At 45.6% G+C, this 18740-nt stretch overlaps 1 protein-coding gene across 2 annotated transcripts in view; it reads left to right on the forward strand.

Annotated features, from left to right (window-relative positions):
* SERPINI1 (serpin family I member 1) overlaps window positions 1-18740 on the forward strand; it is a 162834-nt gene that overhangs the window by 54743 nt on the left and 89351 nt on the right. The gene's annotated exons all lie outside the window — the stretch shown is intronic.

Raw genomic sequence — 18740 nt, forward strand, 5'->3', positions numbered from 1 at the left:
ACTCAGATATGACTGTCCCCGATTTGTGGAACTTTAATCCTCGAGTGCCATGATCCACCCTGCTTTCAATCCACAACTTGCTTCGTGACCTATCCTTACTTCCTCCAAATAAAAAAACCTATGTGCCTACCATACACATATCACAAGTCCTTTTTAATAATTTAGAGTTGAGCAAATTCTTTAACATTGTGAACTTAACTGTGGCATGTAGTCTTAGTACTATTCATGCAGTTTTATAGAGCTATTTGTATACCATTTACCGCAAAAGGGAAATTGGTAGGAAAGATGCCAAGGGCGGGCATTGTTTCATTTGTGACACCATCGCCCCATCCCGACTTTTTGGTCATCAGCCACTTTGCGTGTTGTGACTTATAAATCCGCAGTGGGGTAGGAAAACTACAAATTACAAAATTAAACTCCCTGCTGGGTACAAGGTTACAAATGTGGGCAGCGCACACGGAATGGGGGTCTAATGTGCTTTCGAAGTAAACACGATGTATTTTTCCTGAAATTGTTTTTCTTAAATCAAGTGTTTAATAGTATGAACAGTCTCATTTAAGGCTGAGGTGCAAGGATTTGAATCCGACTTTATCCCCTTGTTCACTCTGCACGCATATTTAAAGTCGATGCATTAACGGATGCACCTGCCATTGTTGTCTCGTTGCGCCAAAGTCCACCCACGATGCAGCGAAAGATAGCAAACAGCAGTAAGACCTGCTGCTGATCTTTACAGTGAGAGAAACGGAAGTTATTCCTCGGGAAACCGAAAGTAGCCGTATGTGTTTGTTTTTTTGACTGATTTGGTTAATACAGAAACCTTTCCAGTAGGAAGGCGATCTGAGTCCGTGTGAACGAGCCTCCTCGTGCTGACTGGGCCTTTTAGCTTTAATATTTGCGCTAGACAGGTGTGTGGCCGCCGCAATTGGAAGTTTAGTGCCTGGAAGTCGTTGTACAAGCACCAGCCGCGCTCCGTTGCGCAAAGAACAGAGAAAGTCCTTGGTGTAATAGAACATGTAGGGAGGGGGGGGGGGGGGTTCCCTCTGCCAGCGTCATCGCATATCGGGAGGAGCTTCGTTCGAAAGAACAGATTTTTTTTCATATACTTACTTGTAGATATAATGTAAATGAGTGGTTGGTGATTTAGAGCAGAAGAGATGGAAGCAGATTCCATTTTGGGGCAGGATATCACGAAAAACCAGAGGTTGTTGCATCATGGAAAGGTTACTTTAATGTGAATTTAGCATTTATGTAGAGCTTCATACCCCGTTCTGGGATTTGAAAGCATATTTTAGACGAGCAGCAGGTGTTTTGATTGTCAGGACGTTGTATTTGCTGGGACACACTTTTTCCGTTATTTGTCACCAGAGGTGCTCTTATGGGGCGCAGGCCAAAGTTTACCATTGCGAAATCAAGAGAGAGAGAGAGGACCAGATAGCTAGTCCTTATCCCCGGGGTAATATGTTAATTAATCAAAAAAAGACTAGCTCATGTATATTAGGTTACAAAAAATAAGAAAAGACTCAAGTATGTTTCGTCATCGGTTGGGGACACCTGGTGAGTGTGTTCATAAAGCCCTCACCCACCAACCTAGTTGGTGGCATGCTTCATCATCGGGCCCACCCAGTGACACCTAGCGTGCCCCGGGTGTGCTTCGACGCCTGATTACAGCGGAGCTGGTATGTTGCTGAGTGTGCAGTGAAGATAGTAAAGTAAGTGATGTTTAAAACGGCTTGGCGGGGGTCCCAGTACCCGAGGGTAGGATTAGACTTTAATACCTGGGCCTCCGTCAGCGGTTAAAAAATAAGGCTGGAGGATGTTAGAGGCGAGTTACGACCTCCCACATCCAATGGGTCAACATGTTTCAACCAGTGCCTTATGTCTATGCTGGATTTCTTCAGGACCTAAATAAAAAGGGTGAGTGTAAGTAAACTAGAGGGTGTGTGATACAGACTGTGTCTACACGCCCTAAAGTGTTTATTTATGTGTGAGAGGGGGGATCCCTTCTCAAGACCACCTGTACACGTAACATGTATGGACAAAGACAAAACATACAGGAAAAAAGGGGTTGAGTCACTCAGATGTATGAGGTTTGGGCACATCTGATTGCCGTCACTATAGCAGTAATCGTGTAGGGTATAGGCGACTAAGGTGTAATGGTATTGGTGGTACCATTAAGTGAGAATCGCACAAATAACTCGAGGGTGAGGTGGCTAAAAGACGGTAATGACATACATAGTGCATATGTGTAGAGTGGCGCAAGAGAGCATTCTTATGCTAGTTTTTGCTCAGTCTGACCTCATGGTTGAGCGGTGGCAAGGGCTTGACCCTAAGGGGAGCAATCATTTGACCGCACTGATTAGAGAGACCTGTAGAAGGAGAAAAAGCGCTTACCAGGAGTGGTGGTGGTTGTTTCTCATACTCACAGCTTTACTGGACCGAGCCTTCTTTGGACCTGTAGTGCCTCCTTCGCATACCGGTGAAGAATGGCCGTTTTCCCCGGATCTTAAATACCCTGGTTAATTGGGTAACCATGTGCACCTGCAGATTTTGGAGGCAAGAGTAGAAAGACTCGGATAGCCGAGTCATGTTGCCTGGGGAGAGTGTTGGCGCAGTTAAAGTGCGTGCGCGCTATCGTTAGGGCGCATGCGCGAGTCTAGGCGTGTCCTCCGTGGAGAGCCTGACGGGAGCTAGCAGTACGATGTGCGCGCATGCATAATGTGACCGGGTGTGGTCTGCGCATGCGCGAGTCGGTAGTGACTCAGACGCGCATACACAGGACGGTTGTCCTCATCGTCTGTGCCCGTTCAGAGTGTGAAGATTGCAGGAGTCACTGCGAGTGGGGCCAATGGGATGTAATAATCACTAATGGTGTGTGGAACCTTAAATAAAGTTGGGGAACAATCTAAAAAACGATGACATTCTGGTGGTCTGGCAGGGATCCCATGCAGACTTGGACAAATTCATGACCTGGCTAAACAGGGACCCTTACCTTAAATTCACCTGCACGGCCAGTAACAGCCACCTCCCCTTCCTAGACCTGGACATCACTGTCAAGGATGGCACCTTAGTGACGACAACTTACTATAAGCCCACTGCGAGAAATTCACTGCTTGACTTCACAAGCTTTCACCCCCGCCCACTCCGAGAGAACCTACCCTACGGACAATTCCTGCGCATACGCAGAAACTGCTCCTACATCTCGGATTACAAGAAACAATCTGCGAAACTGGCAGGCAAGTTGGAACAACGTGGCTACCCCAAATCCATTATTAAAAAAACCCAGAAGAGGGCGAGAAACCAGAATCTGGAAGCCCTACTTGAGACTGTCATCAAAGACCAAGACAACCAACCCATCACCTGTGTGACGACCTATAACACAGCATCCAATGAAGTGTCAAAAAACACTGGAAAATCATCAACTCGGGACAGAGGAAATGGGAAATCCCTAGATTTGCATACAAGCGATGCAACAATCTCAAAGACCGCTTGGTCAATACTCGCCCTAAACAACCACCCCAAGCCCCCACCAACACCATTTTGAATGCATGGGGCCTCCCCAAAGTTGCCGGACATTATCCTTGCAATGACTGCAGTGTGTGTCACCTCACCACACACACTAAAACCCTGGACCTGGAGCCTAACAAGGTGTGGACTCAACGTAGCCACACTAACTGCAACTCCCGAAACCTAATATACCTCATCACATGCACGTGTGGTCTCCGATATGTTGGAATGACCACCCGTAAAATAAAAACGAGAATAACAGAACATTGAAGCACCATAAGATGCAAAAAGAACATCAGCAGAATGACCAACCACTTCATTACCCAGTGTCACACACCCAATGACCTAACCTGGACGGTCATAGAGCAGGTGCCTGAAGGCACTATGGACAATGACAAGAAACTGCTGCATGCAGAACAGCGATGGATTTATCGCCTTTCCACAGCTACCCAGGGATTAAATGATGCCATCCCGTGGAACTCCCTGACCTATCATTGACTCACCCCCATTGTCACATCCCAATGAACCGTGAACTGGTTACCTGTCCCCTGGTAACACACCTCCCCCGAGGTTGAGCCTTACAGTACTGAGTGTGTGTATATATATATATATATATATATATATATATATATTTTAGATTGTTCCCCAACCGTCCTGTGTATGCACGTCCGAGTCACTACCGACTCGCGCATGCGCAGACCACACCCGGTCACATTATGCATGCGCGCACATCGTACTGCTAGCTCCCGTCAGGCTCTCCACGGAGGAGGACACGCCTAGACTCGCGCATGCGCACAACGCGCCCTAATGATGGCGCGCACGCACTTTAACTGCGCCAACACTCTCCCCAGGCAACATGACTTGGCTATCCGAGTCTTTCTACTCTTGCCTCCAAAATCTGCAGGTGCACATGGTTACCCAATTAACCAGGGTATTTAAGAACCGGGGAAAACTGCCATTCTTCACCGGTATGCGAAGGAGGTACTACAGGTCCAAAGAAGGCTCGGTCCAGTAAAGCTATGAGTATGAGAAACAACCACCACCACTCCTGGTAAGCGCTTTTTCTCCTTCTACAGGTCTCTCTAATCAGTGCGGTCAAATGATTGTTCCCCTTAGGGTCAAGCCCTTGCCACCTCTCAACCATGAGGTCAGACTGAGCAAAAACTAGCGTAAGAATGCTCTCCTGCGCCACTCTACACATATGCACTATGTATGTCATTACCGTCTTTTAGCCACCTCACCCTAGAGTTATTTGTGCGATTCTCACTTAATGGTACCACCATTACACCTTAGTCGCCTATAGCCTACACGATTACCGCTATAGTGACGGCAATCAGATGTGCCCAAACCTCATACATCTGAGTGACTCAACCCCTTTTTTCCTGTATGTTTTGTCTTTGTCCATACATGTTACGTGTACAGGTGGTCTTGAGAAGGGATCCCCCATCTCACACATAAATAAACACTTTAGGGTGTGTAGACACATAGTCTGTATCACACACCCTCTAGTTTACTTACACTCACCCTTTTTATTTAGGTCCTGAAGAAATCCAGCATAGACATAAGGCACTGGTTGAAACATGTTGACCCATTGGATGTGGGAGGTCGTAACTCGCCTCTAACATCCTCCAGCCTTATTTTTTAACCGCTGACGGAGGCCCAGGTATTAAAGTCTAATCCTACCCTCGGGTACTGGGACCCCCGCCAAGCCGTTTTAAACATCACTTACTTTACTATCTTCACTGCACACTCAGCAACATACCAGCTCCGCTGTAATCAGGCGTCGAAGCACACCCGGGGCACGCTAGGTGTCACTGGGTGGGCCCGATGATGAAGCATGCCACCAACTAGGTTGGTGGGTGAGGGCTTTATGAACACACTCACCAGGTGTCCCCAACCGATGACGAAACATACTTGAGTCTTTTCTTATTTTTTGTAACCTAATATACATGAGCTAGTCTCTTTTTGATTAATTAACAAAGTTTACCATTGCCATCATTTGGCCTTTTCTTAACTGCCAGGCTGGACCGGTTGAATGGCTTTTGGTCATTATTTCATTTTACATCGCCTGCTTCCATCCACGCAAACTCACAAAAATATTGGTTGAGCTCAAGTGAAACCATACTCCATCAGGGCGGCCGTAGTCCACAAACGCCACCACTTTTTGCGCACAGTACAAGCCTCCCTTGAGGGTCGTTATTCCTTGCCCCTCTGTTTTTAGGTTTCGCCTGGCCGTAGCAGTGCTCGCGCAGGCTAAATCTTTTGATCCTACAGTGTGGGGCTTTGTCCCGCCTTCTTTCATTTGCTAGCTCCATAAATGGAGGCTAGCCATTGGAAGAGATTGGTTGTCAATCACTCTTTCCCCGTCACAACGCGATTCGGGGGCGTTTCTGGGTCTTTTTTTAAGTCCCGCCCCTTTTCTCTCCGTCATTCGGAGGTAGGCGTTTACTCATTTCCCCTGACCGCCGCCCGCCGGAAGAAATCGTCCTCGGGTGAGTGCTTGTTCTCAAATTGCAATAGCTTTTTCAAAATTACATTTCAAGAGGGTGATGGGCTTAAAAATAATAAATAACTTTTGCACAGATTCCAGCTGAGGCCAGTGTAAAAACAACTTGCTCACCCAAGTCACGTTCTTACTACAGGCTGTAATGCACTGATGCGCATGCGCAGCCAGGTTGCATTTAATCAACATTTACCGTGCGGATGATCTCACACAGCCCTGAAGTCACCGCACATCTTGGCTATAGTGTTTTCCTCGCCCTTCCTCAGCAGAAAGGGAAGTGTCTAAAGTAGTTGAATACACCTTATGTTTTTTGGTAAAATGGGTGACTTCTTGCTCATCCTAATTCTTGTGCCTAAACCCGGGACTTAAAAGTCTTCAGTTGAACGCTCTCCACTCGGCGCTCTTTCTGCCCCGTCGCGCTGCTGAAAATGCCGGGAACACACTTAACTGAAGCCTTGACAACAGTTCCACCCATTGAGGAAGAAAACACCCTAAGGTGGAGATCATCCAGATACACAGGTGTGAAACTGGTGGGCGTTTGGGGTTGGGAGCGGGTGGGAGGGCGTGCTTACGCACAGCCCACATGGCCATGGCAGCTCCCACTCAGCAGTCCCGACTCGATCGGGATATGCCCTGCTCTGCGGCCTGCAACGGGAAATCTATATTGGAAATTCGGGAGGGGGTGTGGGGTGGGTCCGTCCCTTGCGCCCCCTTTTGGCTTGGACAGCCTGTGTCTCCGGGAGGCCTACCCACAACTGCAAACAACCCCCGCACCAGGCTGCTTAAACCCTCCGACTCACCCCCCCCCCCCCGCCCTCCCCCCCCAGGCAAAAGAGGCCGTGCGCAACGCTTGCTCCACCCCGGCCCCTACAGGGACCGTCAGATTATTGCTGCAGGGCATGCGGCATCACCCCTGACCCGTGCACTCCGCCACCCCGGAATGATCATGGTCCACCGTATGGTAGGTGGTATTGAAACAACAGGACTGAACCAAGTTATGGGCACGGCAAGGTCTGGCGATAAAGTGCATGTGGCTACCTCACTGCACGAGGCCCCGCCGCCAGCCCCTGAACGCTGGACAAGGAGTAAGACCATGCAACAGGGCGGCCGGCATCTACTCTACAGAAACCGTGACGGAAGTTGGACTGCCCTACGCAATGTTCCCCAAGCGCCACGCTAGCAGGATTTCGCCACCCCCACCCACACGTTCCTGCCTCACCACGGGATGCAGAGCAGCAAGGCTCGACTTTCTCCCTCTTCCTCCGCATGTTGCACCCCCGCTCCTTGCGAGCTGATGGGGGTTAGAGGGTATTGCTCACAAGTGAGAGGTAGCACGGCTTTCCGGCCAACTCTGCAAACACCCCCTAAGGGTCCTCGGCGCTGCTGCCGGGATCGGTTGGTCTCTCTCCCCCTGAAATGCCTGCCGGGAGCTCACACGCGCCTAGTGTTTTCCTCGCCCTTCCTCAGCAGCAAGTAAGTGTCTAAGCTTAGGCTAGCCCTTTGTTGTTGTTGTTGTTTCCCTTTGTGGGGTGATGCGGTTTAGAATTTGCGGCTGCCAACGGATCGGGTATTGGGTATCATATTATGAAATTGTTTCCGTCTCTTCCACCGTGCTCCATACCTCGTGAGGCAGATGATTTTACATCAAAGAAACTAGGGTTGTGGCTTTTGGTTTCCATAATCGGCGGCGCCCTCTCCAGAGTTCAGTTGTATCTGGGTTATGATTTGGGAGCTGTCTTTGTTTACATTTATTCATGTAAAAACTCAGTTGTGACCTCAATAGAAAGGGGCCTGTCGTCAGTGACCCCGTCTTCCTTGTGCCATTGTCTACAGGGTAAATCCGAGAGTAATGTCTGAATAAATTCCGGGTAGCGTTAAAACATTGGGTTTCTCAGAAAAGACTTTGTATGGCATAGACCGCACATTCAGAGGGGTTTGAAAAACACAGCTAGGGGGAGTGTCCGTGACATTCACTGGTTTACTGTTACCAGCTGTTGTTATTTTTAGGTCTCGACTGGCTTTTACGCCTGGATCAAGGCAGAGCAAGGGATTGTGGTTCGTTAAGGTGTGTGTGGCTCTGTGTGTGTGTGGCTCTGTGTGTGTGGCTCTGTAGGTATGTATGTGTGTGGGACTCTGTGTGGGTCTGTGTGTTTGTGTGTGGCATTTGCGAGAGATTAAGCTATTGGCATTGTAAATGACAGTGCCATTTATTTATCTATTTTCAAAACCAACACATAAATAAAAATGTTGTCATTTACAATGCCAATAGCTCTAACTTTTTCAAATGCGAGACCGTTTCATTGTAAATGCTTGTTGTTTTTCCATTTGAAAAATTTGACACTGCTCACATGTATCCCGTGCACGTCTTCTGTGCGCCCTGCCATTGAGTCTGATCTATAAAGATGAGGGCAGGCCTACATGCTGACATTAAGCTGGGGGGGGGGGGGGGGGTCTGTGTCTGTGTGTTTGTGTCCTACGAGAATGGTCGTTTACCGGGCCTAGTCCATCTCCCTAAAGCGGTCTTCATTTTCGAAATGTACTATTCTCACACAGATGTTTTAAGGCATGGGCAAAGTGGGCTCTTGCACAGGGCCCCCACATTCCAGGGTGGCCCCCCTGATAAGGCCAGCTCTGTTCTGCTAAGAGTGTTGCCCTGGTGAACTTGAATAATTATTAAAGTAGTTATTTTAAATACAGTTGTTTCCTTTAATTTGTTCTTAATGTGGGGGATGTGTGAGAGTGTATTACAAACATTTGGCAGAGAAATGTTGTGCCTATGTTGTATGCAACACCCATAAAGTTTTTTAGATCATAAGAACTCGCATATAAGGAATTGCAGGGTGTCACAGAGATTATCTGTAGTCATATTAGTGAGCTGCTGCTGTGTTACAATAGTGAAACATACATCACTATCCTTGAATATTAGATGTAAATACATTTTACATTTGGCCCAGTGTGCCTGTGCAGTGTCCGTGACCTGGCCCAAGAGGGCATGAAAGAGCCGAACTTGGATAATACATTTAAAACTGTTCCGAACAAGGGGCCCCAAAGTACGTTCTGCCCGGGGCCCCTAAAATCCTTAAGAAGTCCCTGTTCTTAGATCTTATAAAACCCATATTTTACTATGGATACAAGAGACTTCTTAGAGGACAACAGCCCGCTCTGCCCATATTCCGTTCTGCACCCCCTCTGCACGGTGGTGTTTACAAATCCTTATCAGAAAGAGGTATGCCCCCATTCGCCGTCATTGCTATTTTTAGTTATGGCCATCTGCTTCTGCAACAAATATTACGTAAGTGGCAAAAAATGAAAGCCCTGGAGCGCGGAAAGAAACGTTTTATAACACTAAGCACTTACACAGAACTGAGTTTACAAGAATACACCCTGGGCCCGCACTGCCTCGGATACAGCTTTATGGTTTGAAGAATAGCAGAAAATTACTGTGGTTTTTTTTTCTCTAACTTTAATGGCAGGTTTATCTTTATAGTTAGTACCTTGTACAGCCACGTATTTTCCTAAATCTTCCTGTTCGCTGTATCATGAATTTCTTACTGGTCCAAAAAATCAGATGTTTGTTTCATGCTTTCTCTCCTCAAGGTACTGAAAGTGTGCCAGGTCCAACAATAATTGTTTTACTGGTTTGTACTTTGTGGTGAAAGCAAATGTCTGAACTGAGTCCTCTCCAGTTTCCCAAGCCTATCCCCAATCTACTACAAGTTATCGCCCTGGATGAAGTGTCTTCTGAAGTTTGTCTAGTATTAAGTCTCCTGGGTGACCATTGGGTTGCCCAATTATTCATAACAATACTATTAGGTTGGGTGAAAGCAAGAAATGTTTTTACATTGAATGGTTTCCCCTGTAAGATTTTACTATTGTGTTGAAGGAACAACAAGGTATTTTTTAAGGGTTGGAGGGTAGCCCAGAATCCTTAACCCAAAACGAGAAGAAAACTTTAGACTTTAACTAGTCGCAGTTTGGATTGACCTGTTTCTTGTTTGAGTGCCACACGCCACAGCCCACACAAGATCTTTTGTTTGGCAGAGTAGGGATCTGGTCATCGGAGGTGTGTTCTATTGCAGCTCATGTGGTAATTGCATGGTGGCGGTATATCACTCTATTACCGATACCTGGGGTATTGGTATTTCTGGGTTGTAGTATTACTGTGAGATTGTGACAAATCCCTTATAAAATAAGTTCCTAACACACAGAAGTTGGTATTAGAGCTCCTTCTCCTTTCCTGCACTCCAACCTGTAATTTAGTACCTCGAGGATTCTCCCCCCTCCCCAGAGATCCATTAGTGCATTACTGCATGTGTTATGCTGTTGTGGGTTGAAGCTCCTGTTTATGCTCAAATTGGTATCAATAGGCCACTCATACTTTCCAAGTGTGAGCTATATGGTCAGTGGGTTGTACGTCTGGGAGTCCACATTATGTTGTGGCTTGATTGGTCCTGCTTGGATCTCACTTCCTGACAATAAATATTCTCAATGGCCTCTTTGGAGTTGGAAACTTCAGGCCTATCGAATTAGTCTAAATGTAATTGATCAGGTGTGAGCACTGCAGTCATTCTCAGGTACTCATGTATGTAACACCAGATGCTGAACATTCTACAACTACCATGTCTACCAGATCCTTTAATGTCCGCTGTAACTCAATCAGTGGGTAATATCCAGGGCCACTGTAATTATGCGGTAGAAGAGGAGGTGATTATGCGGTAGGGTCGAGTAAACTGTGCAACAAGAAAAGCCAAATTATGCGGTGTAATATAGCACATTTTGCGAAAGTGTTACTTCATCATTTTATCATTTTTACACTTAACGCTTTTTGGGCATTTGTTGCACCTCCATTAGTACCTGTTTAACACCCAAATATGGCAATAAGCAATGGAAAGCTAACCAGTCAACGTATGCAAAGGGCCTTTCGCTGCACGGAAACGTATGTTCCTTTATTTTTAGGGATGCTGGAACCGTTGAGCTAGAAACTATTTTTATGTTAAATGTATGCAGCTGATGATGGTTTATATGGCAAATCTATAACTTCCCGAAAAAGCGCAGCAGCCTCATAATCACACAATTCTAGTGGCCCTGGTGATATCTACTCCACACACTATTTTTGTTTGTTTTTTCCTTTTTTGTTAAGTCATATTGCCAATGCTCTATAGAAGTAGTCAACTAGAACTGAACCTACAGCATTTATAGCCTAAGCTGGGTTTGTAATCTTGGTTCTACATTTCCTTCTTTCAAGATCCTACCTACAGATTTTTCACTTTGCATCACTGATTTTGTAATTTTTTCCTTTGTTTCTGCTGTTTCTCTCATGATTGACCTCCTGCTTCTCTTGTATCTTCACCACCACTACTCTCTACTAGTGAAAGTGGTAGTGGAGATCACACTTCTGACTTTGATCATCAGATGTCTGCCTGGTGTTGTCCTGAATTACCGAACCCATTAAATCTCATGGCATTGCCTTCACTGCTTACTCTGTTCTAGTAACGTTTCACTACTAGCTGTTCCTAGTGGTAATTGCAATTAGCTGTTAACGGAATGGAAGAACCTTCCAAGACCTTGAAACAACATTCTGTTTCGGATGCACAAAATGCACGATTCTACTGTTAACTAGTAGTTTTCTAGCGTGCAACTGCCAATGTTGCAATGTGTTAAGTTTGTGTCCAGAATGATTCTATGTTGGTTAGCAAAGTGTGAGGTTACAGTATGTACTTTAAGGAAAGAGTTGGGTGTGCTGCATATGATTCTGATGTGAAGAACTTGTAGCTGTTCGATGCATGCTGTTGTTTTATAGCTATGGGAGATGGTATTGAACCAGTTTCATGAACTATTTGTTGTACATACCTGATTGATGAATCGTAGGGTCTGATTACAAGCTTAGGCTTTATTTATTGCCCCAGACAAATATATTAAGGGGCATGTTATTCATTGGATGCAATAAATAACGTCTATTTTGAGTTTATGGGGAATAACGTGTATTTTGGTGTTAAACGCTCCAAAGGCCACACAATAGGGTAAATACTGTAGGTTTTACCCCATTACATTTCAGCCGGTTTGACCTGCCAAAATGTAACAAATTATCAGATGTTAAATACCTTCAAACTCGTAATACCGACCCATGCGTAAACAGGAGTTTAAACAGGAGTTTATGCATGAGCTGGAATATTGAGAGGAACTTGTAATCCGGCCCATAGCACAGGGAGTCTGTTGTGCCATTGTTTTGATTAAAGGGCTTGATGTGGAGTTTCAGGATAGATTGGAAAATCAGAGGAATGCTCTGGGAGCTCTTTCTTAAGGCTGTGGTTCACATTCCTGTGCTTGGTAAATCAGTGCTCTGATGTTTAGGGCTGAAGCTTTAACTTTTCAGGAGTCTATTTGCTATGGCATTCTAGAAGGCTAGGTGGCTTTCCTTATGTGGAAGGATAAGGAGTTCCACAAAATGAAAACCTCCCAGACATGACTGAATGAAGCATGGCACTTTAATTTGTAGCAGTCAATCAATCAATCATGGACATTTATATAGCGCACTACTTACCCGGAGGGTCTCAAGGCGCTTGGGGGGGGGGGGGGGGGGGGGGGGGGTGCTGCTACTGCTCGAAAAGCCAGGTCTTGAGCTTCTTCCTGAAGGAAAGGTGGTCTTGGGTCAGGCGCAGGTCGGTCGGGAGGGAGTTCCAGGTCTTGGCGGCCAGGTGGGAGAAGGACCTTCCTCCTGTTGTCGATCTTCGGATGCGGGGGACGGCGGCGAGGGCGTGACTGGCTGATCGGAGGTGGCGTTTGGGAGCGTAGAAGTTGATGCGGTTGTTGAGGTAGCTCGGGCCTTGGTCGTGTAGGGCTTTGTGTGCGTGGGTGAGGAGACGGAAGGTGATTCTCTTGTTGACGGGGAGCCAGTGCAGGTCTCTCAGATGTCCGGAGATGTGGCTGCGTCGGGGGATGTCGAGGATGAGTCTGGCTGAGGCGTTCTGGATCCGCTGGAGTCTCTTCTGGAGCTTGGCAGTGGTTCCGGCGTAGAGGGCGATGCCGTAGTCCAGTCGGCTGGTGACGAGGGCCTGGGTGACCGTCTTCCTGGTCTCGGTGGGGATCCACCGGAAGATCTTTCGTAGCATGCGCAGGATGTTGAAGCATGACGAGGAGACGGCGTTGACTTGTCTGGTCATGGAGAGGGAGGAGTCCAGGATGAAGCCCAGGTTGCGTGCGTGGTCCGTCGGTGTGGGTGCGGAGCCCAGGGCGGGGGGCCACCAGGAGTCGTCCCAGGCGGAGGGCGAGGAGCCCAGGATGAGGACTTGCAGTGTTGCATCAGAGGCTGCTTTGAGTTTAGTGGGCATGTAGAAGGTTGGTCCTATAACTTGGTGTGATCGCTGCATTATAGTGTTCCTAAAAAGTGTGATATTGGCAGCTAGTTAAGCACCAAGACGACTGTGTAGTGTGGTCCCAGGGCTAAATATGCTGACTCAAAAGCTTAGGAAAGCCTACATATGGAAATCCATCTTCTAACTTAAAGATGAGCATAACATTTTCTAGGAGTATATTCCATTTAGTGTTAGTGATAGGTCCTCTTCTAAGAGCATCCTAAGGTTTTACAGTGTCTATGGGACAAGTAGGTGAATTGTCTGTCGTAGCTCTGCAGTCATAGACGAGGTATTCTACGAAGGCTAACGGTATCTGCATCTGAGGATTTCTGTTTTGTTTGAGTTGTTTAATGGGTGTTAGCATGCATTCAGTTTTCGACTTCGATCAAGCAAGATGCAAGACTTTGTGTCTGGTTAAAGATGATCTATATAATTAAGACTGAAATACTGAATCTGTCTTGGCTGAGGGCTAGGCTAGATGCAGGAAAGGATGTGTCTGATAACTGTGCGAAGAAGAAACCGTGTTTAGGCAGTGAAAGGCAAGCGGTGTGAAGGAAGGACATTAAGTGATCTTGGTTTGAGATCAAGATCATTATCAAATGAGAGGCTTTTCTTTGAATACCAACATTATGAAGTCTGGTCAGTAGCACTGGGTGAGGGACTGTTGAATGCCACAGAGCAGTCTAGCTGAATCGATACTGCAGCTTGGCCTAGTTTCTAAGCTCATCTGTAGCTGAGAGTAGGATAGAGGCATCAACGCATTTTAGACAATCTATTGCCTGTAAAAAATCGCTTTGCTCTGAGAATCATTTATATTTAGAAAGTGTTGAAACCTGAATGTAGGAGTTCAGCAATTGGAATTAACAAGTGGGCATGAAGTTATGTGGTGTGCTCTTTCAACCTCAACAAGCATTTACAATGCAATAGGTCTCGCAATTGCGAAATTTTGAGATAGTCCTTGTAAATGGCACTCCATTTTATAATATTAAAAGGCATTATCGTTTACAATACCAATAGGTCAAACTTTGGCAAAAGCAAGATCTATTGTATTGCAGAGCGTGGTGTCCCTGAAGTGGGTGCGCTCTCACCAATAAAGTTAAAAAAAAAAAGAAAAATCTTAGTGCGGTGTCCCTAAAGTGGTCGCCGCGTTCATCTTAAAAGTAATAATATTAAAAAATGTAAAAGCTTCTCCCTTGCACCATGAGTGATGTGGGGTTAGGGGGCAGCTACTTTTAAAGTGAGGCGGTACGGTGCTCCTTACGAAAAGTGGCCGCCATTGTCCTGTGTGGGTGCACTGCAAATACAAGAAGCAGCCGCCGTTGTCCCCATTAGTCAATAAACAAAATGCTGCTCACAGATTTATAATGCTGACTGTGTTACAAGCCAAGTAAAAGGTTCAGTCATTATGGGAGGTAACAAATGCAGACAAGGCGGTACCAAGGAGAGGCTAAAGCCTATTTATAAATCTGATGCCAGCCTTTATGAAGGACAGTGACACAAACCAATAACAAATAGGGGTGGAGAGTGGACAGGGCTTCTAGTACATACTCCAATACAGCATGCCTCACACAGCAGTGCATGCGCTCTGCCTCTAGGCTTGACCTAAAAAACCTTTCTCTCCAGTTTGAGTGATTTCAGGGTTGGTTGCTCCACAAACTTCATGCATGGATGGCTCAATCTCCTGTTCCTCAATTGACCAATAATGCAGAGATTCCACAGGCTGTATTGGTATTCTGCAATGCAAAAAGTTAGCTACTGACCCCATCTTGGGCGGGCTTGCATTTGGGACCTATCTGTGGATTCTTGGTTGCAAGACTCCATTTCAGTCAGTATTGTGTCCCCAACAGATGGGCCACTTGTTATCTATTATAGAGGCATGTGCAAAGGTGATAACACTAGGACATTGAGAATGTCTGCTAAGTAGTGCTTCACGTGCCTCAGAATTAATGGGGGGGGGTGTTATTGAGCATATTACAAATGAATCCAGCTCTGCTTTAAACTACAACCCTGGTAAGTGAACACTGGTCCCCCACCATATGCAATGCTGTCGAGAAGCACCCAGGAGATGTACCCACAACAAATCAGCATCTTTGCTGGGCCCCCATTAAAGATGATGTTGCAGCTGACCAAATGTTTGGGGACAAGGTGCCACTCTCTTCACTAATTCTTGTGATATTCAAACGCCATGTCTGTCTTCTTTTAACATACAGCAGTTCTGTTAGAAAGTCACGGGCCCAATATGTGAGATGCCAGCCAGACAGGCTTCTGGTCACTGTCCAGCAGTGGTCAGGTGGGCAAAGAGATGGTGTTTCAAATGATATTCCTGTCGGCACTCTCTCTTGCAGGTTCCTGGTAGCAGTTGTCCTTTGTATGACAGCGTTTGGTGTTGGTCCTGGTTCTGGAGTCCCCAGACATGAAATCAAAGTAACAGGAGTAAGATTTTCACCTTCTACGGTTTGTGAAGGTTATTCGCACAGGATGTGGAATAACTACCTGCAGAAGCATTGCCAAGTGGGAGGCTACCCACCCAGGCGGGTAGCTTTAATTTGGGACATGCTCACTTAGCCTCTGTGGAGTACGGCTGCCATGGAAGAGTGTGCACTGGGACACAATGTTAACAAATACAACCGCTAAAGTAGTAAATTCCGCAAACCTGAACCACAGCAGTGTTATAGCTACGTCTGAGCTGGTCGCCAAAGGTACTCCTTATACATACAGCCTCTACAGTCTTGCATTTTCTATTCCTTAATGGAGGAAACTCTTTGCAGTTGAGCACTAGCGTGAAAAACCTAATACGATATTCTATTAAAAAAGAAACCCAAGTAATATTAGTTGAATACAATGGTGTACAACTTTAAGTGAAATGCCTGGACTAACTAAAACATTATTCTTTATCTTAAAAAATCATTATGTAATTACAAGTTCTCAAGGTAACACTCCTGACTGCAGTGGCTGGAGGGAGAAGGTGGACTTCGACCTGCGGTTATGTTGGCAGCATTTGTTAATCATTTTGTCTTCGATCTGTTCATGACTGAGCTGTTTGAGAAAGCTCGCCAGTGAAAAATTGCAATTATTTGTATTTTTTTGAATCCAGGAATTAATCACACTTTCTTAAGAGCAGTTTTTTGTGACTATGTAATGCACGACAGCACCGCTAAAATGCATTGTGCCAAACAAACCAGCCCATCCAATTGTTTCCTTAAGTTGAAAGTCCTTCCATAAAACATGGTCTGCCAAAACAATTTGTTAAAATGTTATTTCAGGCAAGTAGAAATTGAATACTTATTAGAACATTGGAATGTTGGGAGCTCCATTGAAAACAATGGAGTGCTCTGGGCTTATAATGGCTGGTATAAACCTGGAGCTCCAACATTCCAATGTTTCTTTGTTCACAACTCTGGCTGTGAACAAAGGCTTCAGGGAACCTGAGGGGATTCCAATCCCCTCAAGCTCCCAAAAGGCTTTGTTTTTTTTGTTAGAACATTCTGTCCTCTAGTGACAGAATGTTCTTATAGCCCTTCGCAGATGGGCTATACCGCTATTAAAGTCCCTCTCCCTTGTTAAAGGCCCTCGCCTTCGGCTCGGGGCCTTTAACGCTGGAGAGGGCCTTTAATAGCCGGTATAGCCCTCTACGGCGGGCTATAAGGCTATATTAAACCACGCTCAATATACTAGCTTGACATGGATGGCTTTTCCTTGTGATTTGTACTGATACAAGTGATTGAACAAAAAAGTTTAATATTCTCTATGCTGCTAGGCAGGCTTCAGGAGCAGAGGCGCATAGGAGGAGGGTTATTAAAAAGATAGAATTTTGTAATGAGAAAAGAGTTGTAGGATCAGAGAACTGTCTCCAAACAAGGATACAGGGGACCCAGACTTTAGTGGCTTAGTAGGAAAAGCGTTTGCATATGAAGAGGAGCAGAGTTTGGGGATTTGAGAAGAGCCCGATCAGAGAATGCTCTAATTCATTTTAGAGAGATTGAGTTGTCGTGGTTTTAAGCTTTTGAAAGGTAAGCTGCAAGCTTTATAAAATGATGCCCTCTTGGATGGAGACCCAACACAAGGAAAGTTGGAAACGTGTGCTATTCTGAGGCTTGATATAATGCTTCCTTCAGTGTTTGTGAAATTTGTAGATGGCTGAGGAAATGGACTATAAGCGGTCACAGTACTTGTGGTTGTAGTCCAGATGAGAAATGTTGTTGGTGCTTGGAACTGCAGGTTGTGGGAGGCTGACAGATTGGAAAGGCATGTATATGTTATGGAAAAGTGTGTAGGATGGCATCTCTTTGAGGACAAAAGAATCTAACAATTTGAATAATTATCATAGCACGATCACATCTTGCATCAGTTGTTTTCTTACAGACAGCAAGGCTGGTTTTACGGATATTTATAGAGCCCCCCCTTCAGAAGTGTTTTGTTAGGTGGTGTACTTTTACAGTAGCCAATAGTTTATTAGGAAGTTTCAGTCACAGACAAGTTTGGCTGCGAACTAATTTCTAAGGTTCTTGGGTGATCACCTGCCTCCAGGATATCACAGACACTGTTTCAAACACTGGACGTGTGCGGTAAACTAATGCATTCTGGGTTCTCCTAGTCTTAATTTGCTTGCAATGATGTGTAGGTGAAAAGGGCAAGACTTGGAGGCAGTGTCCGTAAGAACATTTAAGTCAGGTGGTCAGCTTCACTAGGCATTGCTTTCATTTTGAGGTCACCTTTCGTGCAGCTGTTCGGTGCTTTAAGAATGGTGAAGGTAAAACCTGGTTTAGAACAGTCTAAAGACCAAGTGGATGCAGCTCTCCCAAATACGTTATTTGAGCAATTGTGGCCCTCATTAAATTTTTACTAGTGGTGGAATTACAACACTGAAAACTTTAAGTACAAAAAATGAATTAACCAATATCTTTTTGGGGACAATGAAGTGAAAACCGTTGCATGACCTCCACCAAAACTAGCTTGCCCTCCAAGGGCGGATTTTTTTGTTTGTTCTGCTTGTCAGATTTGAATTGAATGAATACTTCATAAACCTTTGCAGCATTACCAGGCCTCTAGGAATCTAATCATGCAATCGCTATGGTAAGTCAGATTTTATCAGGGCGAGCTATTTTTAGGGCCTACTGGCACTGGCTGGTGAGAAAGATCCAACTGGCAAAGAACTGGTGTTCTGCTCATTCTGAAACTGAATGACCAATAAAGATGCCTTTAAGTGTTATCTTGTCACATTTGCTGTACATTTAAAGACTGAGTTCCATGTCTTAGTGCGAATTGCTGCTTATTTTTTCCTGGAAATTGTTTAACTTTACTGTAAGAGAAAAAGTGAACAATCTGACAATGCGTCTAGGTTACAGGCATTGTGAAATGGGGGGCTGTAGGATGTCTGTCTT

This window comes from Lissotriton helveticus, chromosome 11, assembly GCF_964261635.1.
Source record: "Lissotriton helveticus chromosome 11, aLisHel1.1, whole genome shotgun sequence".
In the NCBI taxonomy this organism is placed as follows: domain Eukaryota; kingdom Metazoa; phylum Chordata; class Amphibia; order Caudata; family Salamandridae; genus Lissotriton; species Lissotriton helveticus.